This window comes from Tenrec ecaudatus, chromosome 2, assembly GCF_050624435.1.
Source record: "Tenrec ecaudatus isolate mTenEca1 chromosome 2, mTenEca1.hap1, whole genome shotgun sequence".
Lineage (NCBI taxonomy): Eukaryota > Metazoa > Chordata > Mammalia > Afrosoricida > Tenrecidae > Tenrec > Tenrec ecaudatus.
The window spans coordinates 84,171,149-84,186,741 of NC_134531.1; the positions used below are offsets into that span (position 1 = coordinate 84,171,149).

A 15,593-nucleotide genomic window follows, 5' to 3' on the forward strand; every position below is an offset into this window, starting at 1 on the left:
GAGTCATGATGAATACTCATAAGGATGAGCCAATATGTTATAAAAATCCAAAGGACAGTAATTTTGTTGCATTCATTTTCTCAACACAGATGCTCCCTAGTAAGCATATTTCAGTTTTTGAAACTTTAAAATACTACCCAGCATGAGATTGTTTAGATATACAATTTACAAGCCACAACCAGTTTAAAAAATCACAACAACCTCTAAACTTATAAATTCAGAATACTCTGTTAATATTTATAAAATGCCATATGCCCTTTCCTACATTAATATACCTGAAAACTACATTTCTTTCAGAACCTCAGAGAAGGAATTTTATTTTACAAAGGAAAACGATGAGAAATAATAATATTCCTGCAGTAACAAGAGGAAACAATACAATTGCTGTGAATGTACCACAAGTATATGAGCAGGTGCCCCCGCCCCCAATGGAATTGTTTTCCCCAAACTATTTATTTATTTATTTTTCACAAACAACCTTACCACCTTCAAAGTGCTCTCTGTTACACTTAGTAGATTGGTAACATCTGTGATTCTATTCTTGGGAACCTTTCTCAAACTCACCTCTTTGCATGGCCCTGCACCTCAGCACCTCCTTGTTTGTTTGTTTTTTTCTTCACTTCTATGTCTTCAAATCGCTCTCCATTCATGTCCCTCTTCATTTGCAGCAATAAAAAGAAATCACAAGGAGCAAGGTCAGGTGGGTAAAGTGTGTGGGGCAAGACAGCACGGTGGCTTTTTGCCCCAAATGGGTGCACAGAGATGGCTGCATGAGCAGGTGCATTGTTGTGGTGGCAAAAGCAATCCCTCGTCTGCCACAAATCAGGCCTTTATTTGTTACAAACTGTTAGGCAATCGTTTAAGAACCTCTAAATAGACGCTTGAAAACCGTCTGAACTGGTGGAATGAACTCCCAATGCACCATCCCCCTCACATTAAAAAAAAATTGGCCTTGATCTTTCAAAGCACGGCATGTTTCCATTCGAGGCTCCTTTTTCCTGGTCAGTCAGAACCTGAGCCACAAATTTCTCATTGACCCTTCTCATTCCCACATCTTCCTCTAAAATCCACGGAACTGAGCTCCAAGATAGGGGAGGTAACTTCCCCTCTCTCCAACGCTCCGTCGTCGGACTTGGCGCACAAGTGCACGAATTTTGTTGACTTTTCATCTCTTGTCATCAATCGATATTTCACTTTTCTTTAAATAAGTCAGGCACACATACACTTTTGTTTTTCCCAGAGCAATGTCCTCTATCCTTGGACGTTGTGTTTAACATCACAAGAGCTTCTTTAGCATTTTTCCTGATCAGGAAATAAAATTTCACAGCCACATTCTGTTCTTTTAAGTCAGCCTTCACAAAAAATGAGGTTCCAGTGAAATTGCTTTGAAAAATTCACTGTAACCAGAGAGAATCTTACAGGTGACGCCACTGGCGGCACTAACTCAGAACGAGTTACTTGATACTCAATTAGCAGGAAAAACCTGTATTACAAAACCTCTGCCGCCTGAGCTTTTGTGTTTCTTGAAGGATACCTCTTTGGATAGTTAATGTTTATAGGGTCAACATGGCCAATGAACACATATGGGAAGAGAGATCAATGGCTCAGTGAGCCTCACCTTCCTTGTCTTTTGCTCTGTGATCATCGGATCAGTGTGCGGCTGCCTTGCTTATTCTGTGCCTCGATTTGCAAGCTGTGGAACACCCAACGCATGGACTGTGTCTCTAATTTGAGGTTCCTTCAAGACCTGCTTCGCCACACCATTGGAATTTACATCTCTTGAGCTGGGGACTGTCAAACACTGTCATCTGGCTGACTGTTGGTGACCTGCCATGCTGTTTGCTGCCTGTGCCCAGATAGCCTAAAGTGCTCTACAGAGGACTACCCTGCCGCCCTCAAAACTTGAAGGACTGCCAGTGTCTCACAACTCTCATGGGAGTGAGTTGCACTGAGTCATTTGTACTGCTTTATAGATTGTTTATTTCTTATGTTATATATCTATATATCTGTATAAATATATATAAAATTATTAGCATTCTGGTTTTGTTTCTCTAGAGAACCCTAACATACCCCTCATATGCATATGTACATTTATGTAAATATTGAAGCTGTTGAGATATATTAATATTATTTTGCATAAAACTAAGATTAAGGTTAAAAGTCTAGCTCTCTTTTTTAAAAAACTTCTTTTCAAGAAATACTTTGAATAATTTTTATAAATTCAAATAATTGCCACATTAAAATTTTTATAGTGTAGTATATCATAGGCTTTATATGATTAGTTATATTATTAAAATAGAATTTCATTTTTTTTCTTTTTAGAAAAGGATACACTATTTATAAAATTTTCTTGTATCAATAACAACCATATCACTTCTCTTTATTTGATGATAAGTTAGGTGATTAAACTCAGAATTCTAAAAAGCTGTAAATTAGTGTAGCCTATCTAATAGAATTCCACTTTTCTGCCAGTTTGTGATATTATGATAGCTGGCATGTTGCTATAATGTTGAAATGCTGGATCAAGAGGAAATTTGTCAAGTAGAAGAAGGGGATATATCATATCCCCCGTAAATCAGGAACGGTGTGTGTCAGGGCTGTATCCTCTCGCCATATGCTGAGAAATGTTTTGAGAAGCTGAACACTGTGAAGAACAATGCTTCATCAGGATTAGAAGAAGGCTCTTTAACAACCTTCAATTCACATGTTCACAAACTTGCTGAAAGCATAGAGGATTCCCAGTGTTCATGGATAAAAATCAATGATACAGCCTTTAGTATGGTTGAAAAAACAATGTAAAGAAAACCAAACCTCCAACTGCACCGATAAACAGAATATTTTGAAGTTGTCAATAATTTCATTTTTCTTAGATCTACAATCAATGATCATGGAAACAGCAGTCAAGAAACTAAAGATGCATTGCATTGGGAAAATCTACTGTATCTATTTAAAGTGTTAAAAACCTTGGATGTCATTTGAGGACTAAGTTGTGCCTTCCCCAACGTATGGTATTTTCCATTACCTGGAACTCATATAAATGCTGGACAATTAATATAAAATACTAGAGAATTATGGTGTTGCCATATAATATTTAAAGTTTCATTGAATACAAGAACCAAATATATTTATCTTGTTAGAATGTTCTTCAGAAGCAATGACGGTAGGACTTCATTTCTCAACTTCAGGCATGTTATTGGAAGGGTCTGTCCCTGGAAAAGGAATGACTGTGGTTGGTGAATTAGAGGATTAGGGAAAAATAGGAACACTGTCAAGGAGATGGATTGACACAGTGGCTGCAACAATTGGTCACTATTTTGTTATCTTGTATGTAAGGCTGCTATGAGTAGCAAACGACTGGACACCTTTACATTATTGAATAATAATAATAAAACTGGGAAAACTCCAAAGAAGATCATAAGTGAGGATGTTGTGTGGTGTCCTAATTTGCATCTAGCACATGACAATATAGAAATCTAACCAGTGATCTCTTTTTCACTTGTGAGATCTGGCAGCACTATGGTTGGATAGGATCAGAGAGAAAAGTTCTGAGTGAGTGTCTGATATCCAAGATGATGAAGAAATGGAACAGCATGGATTTGATTAATTCTTATATTCTGGCATTTGAATTAACATGGTGAACATCGCAAGATCCCCATTTTCATGGAATTTATGTTCTTGTGATGAAGACAAAAGCTATATGCCAATATAATATAATTATTTATAATGCTAGTCCATTAAGGAACATAAAACCGAGTATGAAGAGATTAATAAGACCTGGAGTAGAACTAGTTTAGCTAAGATTATCTGGTAGGATTTGACTAAGAGTGTGACTTCTAAATAAAACTTAAATTAATTATCCATGTAGATGAAGTATCTGTAAAATTATCACATCTTAATTACTGTTGGAAATTTTTCATTCCTTGAAATATGTAGTCTTTAAACAAAGAAATGGTCTTCAAAGCAAGGAATTTAAATTAGTATATTCAAATCATGTACATTAATTTAAAATTATGGTCATTTTCACATAATTTTGACAACAATAATTATATTAAGCCAAATCTTTTGTTTGAGAGTAAATCTGCTGCCTTATATTTTGTACATAATTTTTCTTACAAAACCTTTTTAATGCATACAAATTTGGTTCTCTCTGGAGTAAAATTAAAATTTGAAGGCACACGATTCCGATGGAAAATTCACTTCATATTTTTTATGATTCTTCTCATCCCTATCTTGCTTTTTATTCATAATCAAATTCCACAATAATTTTTAGATGGTGTAGTGGTTACACGTTTCACTATTAACTGCAAGGTCAGCAATTTAAAATTCCAAATTGCTCCTCAGGAGAAAGACAGGATTTCCCACAGAGTTACAGACTTGGAAACTCAGAGGGTCAATTCTACCCTGCCCAAAGGGTCACTATGAGTGGAAATCAACTCAATGGCAGTGAGTTTAGTTTTTGCTTTATTATTTTTAAAGTTATTTCCAAAGCATTATACATAGTTATACCTAAATATAAATTATCTTATTTTATATCAATAGTTTATCCAACTATGTAATATTAAATTGAATTACAGTTCATATAATGTTACAATATATTGTTCCCTTTATTAAACTGTTTTTTGGTACATTAGTATATGTTTAATTGCTATTATTATTTTTAGACTCTGTTTTTTTGGGGGGGGGGGTTTGACTCTATCTGTTAAATATAGTATTTCATATGCATGGTATATTTCACATTTAAAAAGTAAAATTACAATTAATTCAAGTGTAATAATACATACATAATATTGGGCGAAATAGTTCTTTTGGTAAATATACAGCACTATTGAAGATAAATACAGAAAAGTATCACTGTGCTAACCTTGTCTTAGAATCAAACTCCATGAAAGTAAAATTAAGAGATTTCTGGAAAGTCCTGAGATGATCTGCATTAGGAAAACTTTTGAATTAAAGGGGGGAAGATCATCTTTCCACTGGACAATTAGAAGTAAGCATTTTGTACAGATAATCAAAGTTGTTACAAAATCCTGAGTAGCTGAAGAAAATCAGGGCTATTAAGGAAGGCATAATTAGAGCAGAGACATAACAAGGATAAATGGATACATAAATGTGGGACTACTCAAGTGATTAATCCACTGCCATCAAGTCAATACAGACTCATATACAGGGTTTCCGAGAATGTAAATCTTTAGGGAAGCAAACAGTCTGATCTTTCTCAGTTTGAGCAGCTGGTAGGTTTGAACCTCTGGCCTTGCAGTTAATAGCCAGTGCCAAAGTCACAGTGACAGCAGGACTCTATGCATGACTGGGTAAGTATGCATAATTGTCAACATATGTAACCTTTAGTTTATTACCGTGTGGTCATAAAACAATGGAAGGCAAGTCATTCTTGGAACCTGGTATTAATGACAAAAGGCAACTTAAAAATGCAACATGGACTGGGCTTGGGGCAAGATTTTAAGATGGATTTATGGCTCTGTTTTCAGGCTGTTTCATTTGCACCCACCAAGAGCCTAAGATTTCATACCAGATTTGTCATACACAATCACAGATTTTCACACAACTCTTCCAGTGTATGGCAGACATACATCAATTGTATGTCATACTGTGTATAGAAATCATCTTAATGTAGTGCAAGTAAAGTGGAGGCATATTTGTAAAGGAATGTCTCCATTTGGGGGTAGTGTCTATCTCCTCTGTTCACTTGTGAACTCTTGTGGGGCTAACTGCAAGGTTGTAGTTGAAACCCATGAATGGCTCTGAGGGAGAAAGAAGGGACTGTCCACTTCTCCCAGTACTTGAAGTCTCAGGAACTCCTTAGAAGCTGGATGTGAGTTGGAATCTACTTGACCACTGTGATACACAAAAACCTATTTTCACTAAGTCAATTTTAACACATAATGACTGACCTTTTAGGATAAAGCAGAGCTGCTTCTGCTGGTCTCCAAAGCCATAAATCTTTATGGGAGCAGAAAACTTCATCTTTCTTCATAGAACAGCCTATGAACTCGAACAACTGACCTAGGGTTAACCGCCCAATGTGTGACACACGTGTAGATCCTGGCTTTTATTCTGTTCTCTATAACTTCCAGTGCTCCAAAAATAAATATTAGTTCAATGAATAAATGTTGAATTGTTGAAACATAACATTCATTTCACTTATGCTTCTCTCTGTCACTTAAAAAAAATGAAGCAGCTCATATTTCAATACCTTGCCATTTATGTCATTGCTGCACTTAGTAACTTAGATATAATTGGATAATAGAATTTTCTATCTACAGTCTATAATCATATATGAGTAACAGGAAAATAAGTTTCAGAGATGCACTGTATCCAGACATAAAAATTAAGTTGTTTTATTCCTAGTTGTTATTTTATTTTTATCTCAATAGAAAAACAGCTTTGAAAGCATTCTGATATTTCCACCAGAATTACAATTATTTAAAAGGTAACAATCATCCCTTTTCTAGAAATTGATAAAATAATTGTTTCCTGGAATTAAAATGAGTCTTTAGATTTTTTTAAAAATTACCACAGTTTAGGTGGATTTTTATATTAAAATGATTCATGGAGACTAACATCACTGAATCCTTTGACAGCCTATGGAGACAAATACAGTACTGCATAAGCATTTGCATATAGAACTAATTAAATAGTAATATATATGTAATTCCGTAGAGTATAGCTTGCACATATAAAGTATAGAGCTATCTCACAATACAAGTTCATTAGCATTAGAAACAGCAGCAATCAGAGCTCCAATTGTTTTCCTGAAATTGAACAGTGATGCATTAACATTTATAAATGCACACAATGTATAATTTCTTAAGTTTCATCCATTATGTAGAATAGTACAATTTCAGAAACTCAAATGACAACAGGTTACAATTAAAGGTAAAGAAAACAAAAATTCTCATAAATGGACCAATAGATAGTATCATGATGAACACAGAAAAAACTGCAGTTGTCAAAGATTTCATCTTGTTTGGATACAGAGCCAATGTTCATGGAAGCAGCAGTCAAGAACTCAACTGACATATCACATTGGGCAACTCTGCTTCAAAGGACATCTGTAACAGATTGAAACACAAAAATGTCCCACTGAGGATGAAGTTGTGCCTGGCACAACCCCTGGTATTTTCATTCATCTCATATGCTTATAAAAGTTGGACAATGAATAAGGTACACAGGAAAGAGAAGAAGGAGGAGGAAGACTTGCATTGCATTGCTAGTGAAGAATATTGGAAGTACCGTGGGCTGACAAAAGAACAAACAAATCTGTCTTATAAGAAGTATAGCCAGAATGCTCCTTAGAACTAAGGATGGCTAAATTTCATCTCATGTGCTTTGGACATGTTGTCAGGAAAAAAACAGTGTTAGTAAAGGACATTGTGCTCGATAAAGCAGAAGGGCCGTGGAAAGCAGGAAGACCCTCGATGAGATGGATTGACACAGTGGCCGCAGCAATATGCTCACACTTCCCAAAGGTTCAGAAAATCAGGTTGTGAAATGGTGAAGGACCTGGTGGTGTTTTGAGCTGTGTGCTTGAAGTTGGATGGTGGGGGCCAACTTGATGACACTTGCCAGAATATATCTAATGCAGCAGTACCTCCACCATGTTAAAGTATTCATATGGAAAATTTAATAATTTTAAATGTGTCTTTTTTTCAAAATATTGGATCTTGGAATCATGAAGATAAAACATTTGGAAGTAGGAAATATTTGCTTTTAATCTGTATTTTCTAAATTATGCTTTAAAAATAAAATATATTTGAGGAACTATCCTAAGAGCCATATAGTTTCACTTTTAAAGCACAATATTGAAGAATAGAATCAGCCCAAAAACTAAATAAATTCAAACTTAAATTAGATAGATTCTTTAAGACTTAAAATTTAGTTGCCTACATTAACAGTATATATTTTTTGCATGTGTGGATAAGTTTCGAAGTATGACAAAACTATTCCATAAAAATTCCATTTATCTTGCTATTTCTTTGTTGAAAAACTCACAATATTCTTTCATTTTGAAACTGTCTCTGAATCATGTTTATCTTTAAAATGTTTTGTCCTTGGATAATTTTGAAGAGTATAGTTGTTTTTATAGTCTCAGGAATCGATTCTAACTCATCAGATATGTTAGGACTGCCACACAGGTGTTTATAGCATGTTATTTTTATGAGAGAAGACAGCGAGGTCTTTTATTCCCCGGAGTCTATCAGCGGGTTGGAACCACTACCCTTTCAGTTTGCAGCCAAACACTTAACAATTACGACAATCAGGCTCCTTTTAGGACCCACCAATCTCTGCTACACATGAAAACCATCTGCCTTTTATAACCACAATTTGTCTTAGCTTGCCTACCTTTCACCTGCATAGTTTAAAATCAGGAAAGGTGTATGACAGGGTTGTATCCTCTCACTACTCATTCAATCTGTATGCTGAGCAAATAAGCAGAGAGGTGGGATTATATGAAGATGAGCGCAGCATCAGGTTCAGAGGAAGGTTTATTAACAAACTGATACGTGCCGATGACACAATCTTGCTCACTGAAACCTGCTGATGAAGATCAAGGACTGAAGTATTTAGTATGGATTACAACTCAATGTAAAGAATACACAAATCATCACAACTGGGCCAAAGTGTAGCATGATCAGTGGAGAAAAGATGGAAATTGTCATGGAGTTTGTCTTGCTTATATCCGCAATCATGGTTCAAGGAAGCAGTAGTCAAAAGATCAAGAGAGGCATCCCATTGGGTAAATCTGCTCATAAGAGCTGTCAAAAGTTTTGACAAAGATGATGCTTTGAGGACTAAGGTTGGCCTGACCACAGCATTTTCAATGGCCTCACATGCGTATGAGAGGTGGGCACTGGATAAGGAAGACCAAAACAGATTCAATGTGTATGAATCATGGTGCTGGTGAAAAACATTGAAAGTACCATGGACTGCTGAAAGAACAAACAATACTGTGCTTTGTATAGGCATGGATGGCAGGACTTCAGCTCATATATTTCAGACCTGATACCTGGTGAAAGACATCATGCCCAAGCATGGCAAAGTGGAAGGATGGCGAAAATAGAAAGAGCCTCAAGAAGATTGAAAATATAGTTTCAAACATAAAACAATTGTGAAGATGACACAGCATCTGGCAGTGTTTAGTTCAGTTGTATATATAGTTACAACTAGTCGAAAAGTTTTAATTACCAGAACCTGTTCAATTGTGTGTCATTGACTATGCAGATACGAGGGTCACCAGTGGTGTGAGTGGCGACACGGGGAGGGTGGCGGGAGGGAGAAGAGGAAAGGGGGAATTGATTACAAGGATCTACATATTACCCCCTCCCTGGGGGACGGACAACAGCAAAGTGGGTGAAGCAAGAGGTCGGACAGTGTAAGATATGGCATAATAATAATAATTTATAAATTATCAAGGGCTCATGAGGGAGGGGGAGAAGAGGGAGGGAGGGAAAATGAGGAGTTGATTCCAAGGGTTCAAGTAGAAAGCAAATATTTTGAGAGTGATGACGACAACAAATGTACAAATGTGCTTGACACATGATGTAAGTATGGATTGTGATAAGAATTGTATGAGTCCCAATAAAATGATTTTTAAAAATTGGACATTGACTAATGAAGAGCAAAGAAGAATTTATGCATTTGAGCTTTGGTGCTGGAAAGGAGTATTCAAAGACTATGGTCTGCCAAAAGGACAAACAACCCTGCATTGAAAGCAGTATGGCCAGGGTGCTCCTTAGTGGAAATGATGGCGAGACACTTCGTCTCCGCATGCTTTGGACACATTGTCAGGAAAACCAGCCTCTGGAGATATACATCATGCTTGGTAAAGTTGAGGGGCCCACCGAAGTAGAAGGCCCAAGAGATGGACTGACACAGTGGCTGCAACAGGCTTAGTTCAATGAGCTCTTTTCTGGTCCCTGTTCCCAGTGAATGAATGCCAAAATAGAGTCTGAAAATTAAACATGGAATTTATAGCAAGGGTTTCTGGGATACTTTAAATAAGTAGATATGCAAGAAAAAATTTTTTACCATAGTAAATGAAGTGGGAAGTGCAGAGTGGAGACCCAAAGCCCATTTGTCAGCCCTGGAGATCCCCTCGCAGAGGTGTCTAGGGGAGGAGATGAATCAGTCAGGGTGCGATGTAGCACCCATGAAGAATACAGCTTTCCTCCAGTTCCTAAATGCTTCCTCCCCCCCCCAACTACCATGATCCGAATTTTACCTTGCAAGTCTGGATAGAGCAGAGGATGTACACTGGTGCAGATAGGAGCTGGAAACACAGGGAATCCAGGGTGCATGATACCTTCAGGACCAGGGGTATGAATGGCGATACTGGGAAGGTAGAGAGAGAAGGGGTTGGAAAGAGGGAACCGATTACAAGGATCTACAAGTGACCTCCTCCCTGGAGGATGGACAACAGAAAAAAGGGTGAAGGGAGACGCCAGCCAGGGCAAGATATGACAAAATAATAATTTATAAATTATCAAGTGCTCATGAGGGAGGAGGGAGCGGGGAGGGAGGGGAAAAAGAGGACCTGATGCAAAGGGCTTAAGTGGTGAGCAAATGCTTTGAAAATGTTTAGGGCAAAGAATGTACAGATGTGCTTTATACAATTGATGTATATATGGACTGTGTTAAGAGTTGTATGAGCCCCTAATAAAATGTTTAAAAAATAAGTAGATATGCATATGTACAACTTCTTTATTCTGAGATTGAATCCCAAGTTAGTACTGCAACTGGGGTTTTAAGCTATTTGTCAGTCACAGTGTCCTTACTTTTTTATTTAAATAAATTCATTTATTTTAATACAAAAGAAACACCCGAACACAGTAGAATGTCATAATGCCTTAGAGAACACCAATTTGATGCTTTGGATTTTAATGTGTTGTTGACAAATTTTCAACCTCAGGCAAGTTTAGAAATGTCTTCATATTGGATCCCTTCAACTCTGCGTCCTTTTAAAGGTTCAGTTTCCATAAGTATAGTAGCTGAAAAAGTCTTCTGATTGACGCATTCTAAGGTACCTTCATTTCCTCTGTAGCCACCATGTAACACTAGAAGTCGTTTTCCTAGTGCTGGCATTCCTGTTTCTAAATGAGTCTGGTCCAGTTTCAGCTTGTCTCCAGGATCAGTCATTTTTACAACAGCTGTATATTTGTCGATTACTTCCTTCACAATCCCCTCTTCTGATATTTTGCTCCTAGTTTTTTGGTTATAAAATTCACAACCATTTCAGGCTGCAGGCAGTAGTGTGTGCGGGCAGGCCTTTCCTTTTCCTCATCAGTCTCCATGACTTCATCCAGTGCACACTTCTTTTCCTTCTTTTTCGCTGATTGAGCCGAGCTACATGAAGAGTCCGTTCATTTCATGAGGCTGTGCTTCCTGTTGCCTTCAAGGCAGTTGGCCCTAGGGAAGTGGGTTTGGATGCTGCTGCTCCTCCTGAAATACATGCTCCTTTGTTCAAATTAAATGTAACTTTCTCTCCATCATTTTCCCTGCTTAATTCTGTGCAAACAGGGGTCTCCTGCTCTTTCCCTTCCAGCCCTTTCCTCACTTGTCCCTCAATGGATATGGCAGGTTTTTTTTTTCTTTATCGTCGAGGTCTTGCTTCTTCTTCTCTAGTTCTAATTGCTGGCGGGTTGTTTCTAGGTCCCTATCAATGCACTGAATATACCAGTCTTTGGGTGTTTCATTCACTTTGCACAAGCCCTCTCTGCCCAGCCAGTTGGTGAAATCAGTTAGATGTGCTCTCGGTGACTGATATATTCATTATATACAATGTTGTTGTGGACCCTCTTTGTGCCTAAGCGTCTCCTGAGAAGTTCTAGAAAGTCACTTCGAAATTCCTTTGAGAAGTACTCCATAAATTGCGGAGCATTTTCTGAAGCCAGCAATAGTTGTCTCTGCTGAGGTTCGGATAAACCGTGACGCTAAAAGCCGTTCTCCTCCAACACTGCTTCTGGCACATCTGGCACAACCAGCGAAGCTTCTCACGTCCCTTGGACTTGATCCTGTTGGCGATAGCTTTGGGAGTAAGCAAATCGGAGTTCCCCATCGCGGCGACCTTCCGGAGAACTTTGGAAGCCCAGTTCCCAGGCCCACAGCGTCCTTATTGTGCTGTCTTTTTTTTTTTTTCATTTATTTTTTTTTAACAATTTATTGGGGCTGATACAATTCTTTTCACAGTTCATACATATACATACATCAATTGTATAAAGCACATCTGTACAGTCTTTGCCCTAATCATTTTTTTCTCTTTTCTTCTTTTACAATTTATTAGGGACTCAAACAACTCTTACCACAATCCATACATATACATACATCAATTGTATAAAGCACATCCATACATTCCCTGCCCCAATCATTCTCAAGGCATTTGCTCTCCACTTAAGCCCCTTTGCATCAGGTCCTCTTCACCCCCCCCTCCCTCCCCATTCCCCCCTCCCTCATGTGCCCTTGGTAATTTATACATCGTTATTTTGTCATATCTTGCCCTATCCGGAGTCTCCCTTCCCCCCTTCTCTGCTGTCCCTCTCCCAAGGAAGAGGTCACATGTGGATCCTTGTAATCACTTCCCCCTTTCCAACCCACTCACCCTCCACTCTCCCAGCATCGTCCCTCACAACCTTGGTCCTGAAGGTATCATCCACCCTGGATTCCCTGTACCTCCAGCCCTCATATGTACCAGTGTACAGCCTCTGTCCTATCCAGCCCTGCAAGGTAGAATTCGGATCATGGTAGTTGGGGGGAGGAAGCATCCAGGATCTGGGGGAAAGCTGTGTTCTTCATCGATACTACCTCACACCCTAATTAACCCATCTCCTCTCCTAAACCCCTCTATGAGGGGATCTCCATTGGCCGACACTTGGGCCTTGGGTCTCCACTCTGCACTTCCCCCTTCATTTAATATGATATATATATACATATATACACATACATATATACATATACACATATATACACATACATACACACACTTATATCTTTTTTTTTTTGCATGGTGCCTTATACCTGGTCTCTTGGGCACCTCGTGATCGCACTGGCCGGTGTGCTTCTTCCATGTGGGCTTATTTGCTTCTGAGCTAGATGGCCGCTTGTTCACCTTCAAGCCTTTAAGACCCCAGACACTATCTCTTTTGATAGCCGGGCAACATCAGCTTTCTTCACCACATTTGCTTATGCACCCATTTGTCTTCAGCGATCCTATCATGGAGGTGTGCAGTCACTGATATGATTTTTTGTTCTTTGATGCCTGGTAACTGATCCCTTTGGGACCACTCGATCACACAGGCTGGTGTGTTCTTCCATGTGGACTTTGTTGCTTCTGAGCTAGATGGCTGCTTGTTTATCTTCAAGCCTTTAAGACCCCAGTCACTATCTCTTTTGATAGCCGGGCACCATCAGCATTCTTCACCACATTTACTTGTTCACCCACTTTGGCTCCAGCCGTTGTGTTGGGAGAGTGAGCATCATAGAGTTCCAATTTAATAAAAGAAGGTATTCATGCATTGAGGGAGTGTTTGAATAGAGGCCCAAGGTCCTTCCGCCACCTTAATACTTGACCTATAAATATAGACACATAGATCTATTTCCCCATCCTCCTATATATATATGCATGTACATGTCTTTGTCTAGACCTCCATGAATGCCCTTTGACTCCTAGCTCTTTCCTCCATCTCCCTTGACCTTCCTCCTGCCCTACTACCATGCTTCATTGCCACCTGGGCTAGAGTATACCTCTTCTCTAAGCAACCTTACCCTTGATCATTTCCCACCAGGCCTGCCACTCCCCCTTCTCTACCATTTGGGGTCCCATGTTTTTCCCTTGTCCCTGGGTTTGTTAACACCACTTCCTTACCCCCCCTACCCCCCCACCCCAAGTCCCCCCGGAACTGTCGGTCCCGTTGTTTTTCCTCCAGATAGTTCATCCAGCCTGTCCTATTCAGACAGACCTGTGGAGTCACTAACATGCACGAAAACTAGACAGAGGAAAACAAAGCAACAGTATACAACCAGACAACAAAGCAACCAAAACAAACCACTGACAAAGAACAGAACAAAACAGTTCACAAGAGAAAAGCTTGTAGTTAGTTCAGGGATCGTTTGCTGGCCCTTAGGAGCGTTTTCCAGTCCAGTCTGTTGGGGCACCACGCCCTGGCCCCAAAGTCCACTTTCAGCATTCCCTGGGGACCTTGCCACTCCATTCCCTTGCTGTTCCGCTGCACTCCCCCAGTGATTTGCCTCGGTGTGGTGGGATCAGGTCAGGTGCAATTCCCACCCTGTGTCTCCGGTGCTGTCCCCTGTATTGCCCTTAGTCACTGAGGGGCATCATGTCTCATAGTAGGGCCAGCCATGTTGTTCTCTCTGTGGACTGGCTGCTCTACTCAGGAACATCATCATCACGGCCTGGTGGGCCAGGCTGTGCTCCACTCTCTCCTCCTGCCCCTTCATCTGCTCCCGTGTGCTCTGATCAAATATGTCCATCTCCCATAGCTGCAGAGTCAATGTCGTCCTTTGGAACAAATTCTTTTCGGGGGAGGGGCAGGAATTCACTTAATTTATGGTGCTGGGGCCAGCCTCCCAGACCTCTCCACCGGTTCCCTCCTCCACGCCGGGATATTGCATTCACACCTTGCGACACTGGATTGAAGTCTGGTCCCACTTTCCCTGTGGAGATATAAACAATACCCTCCCCTTGGGTGGATTAATGCCCCATGACCCCACTACCCTTTTCTTCCTTGTATTCATCCTTTTGTTTTCCTTTCCCTACCTCCTCCACCATTGTCTACCATGTACATCCCTGGTTTTGGTCTGGTCTCTTCCATACTACACCGTCTTCACCCCTAAAATGTTTGTATACAGTAGCTTTTTTCCCTATGCCACTTTTGCTTTAAAAAAAATTTTTTTTTTAATTCTTACCTCAGCGGACTCATGTTGTACTTGTCCTTTTGTGCCTGACTTACCTCGCTTAGCATGATTTCCTCCAGTTCTTCCCATGCCGCTATGTGCCTCATACGTTCATCACTGCTTTTTAGTGATGCGTAGTATTCCATTGTATGTAAATACCACAGTTTTTTAATCCAATCGTCAGTTGATGGAAATTTGGGTTGCTTCCAACTCCTTGCAATTGTGAACTGTGCCGCAATGAACATTGGAGCACAGATGTCTGGTCTTGGTTTGTTTCTTGCCTCTTCTGGGTATATGCCCAGTAGGGGGATTGCTGGGTCATATGGTAACTCTATTTCCATCTGTTTTAGGTATCGCCAGATTGATTTCCATAGTGGCTGTACGTACTTACAGTCCCACCAGCAGTGGATGAGAGTTCCTGTCTCCCCACAGCCCCTCCAACACTTGTTGCTTTCTGATTTTTTGAATTGCGCTACCTTTGAGGGTGTCAGGTGGTACCTCATTGTTGTTATAATTTGCATTTCTCTTATGGCTAAAGATCTGGAACATTTTCTCATATGTTTGTTGGCCATTCGGATTTCTGCCCCTGTGAAACTTCTGTTCATGTCCTTTGCCCACCTTTCAAGTGGGCTATTGGTTTTTTTCTTTTTGGAAGCTAGCAGAGTACT

At 39.6% G+C, this 15,593-nt stretch overlaps 1 pseudogene; it reads right to left on the reverse strand.

Moving 5' to 3' along the window:
* Positions 1-10,923: 10,923 nt before the first annotated feature.
* On the reverse strand, positions 10,924-12,073 carry LOC142440881 (DNA/RNA-binding protein KIN17 pseudogene; annotated as a pseudogene).
* Positions 12,074-15,593: the final 3,520 nt, after the last annotated feature.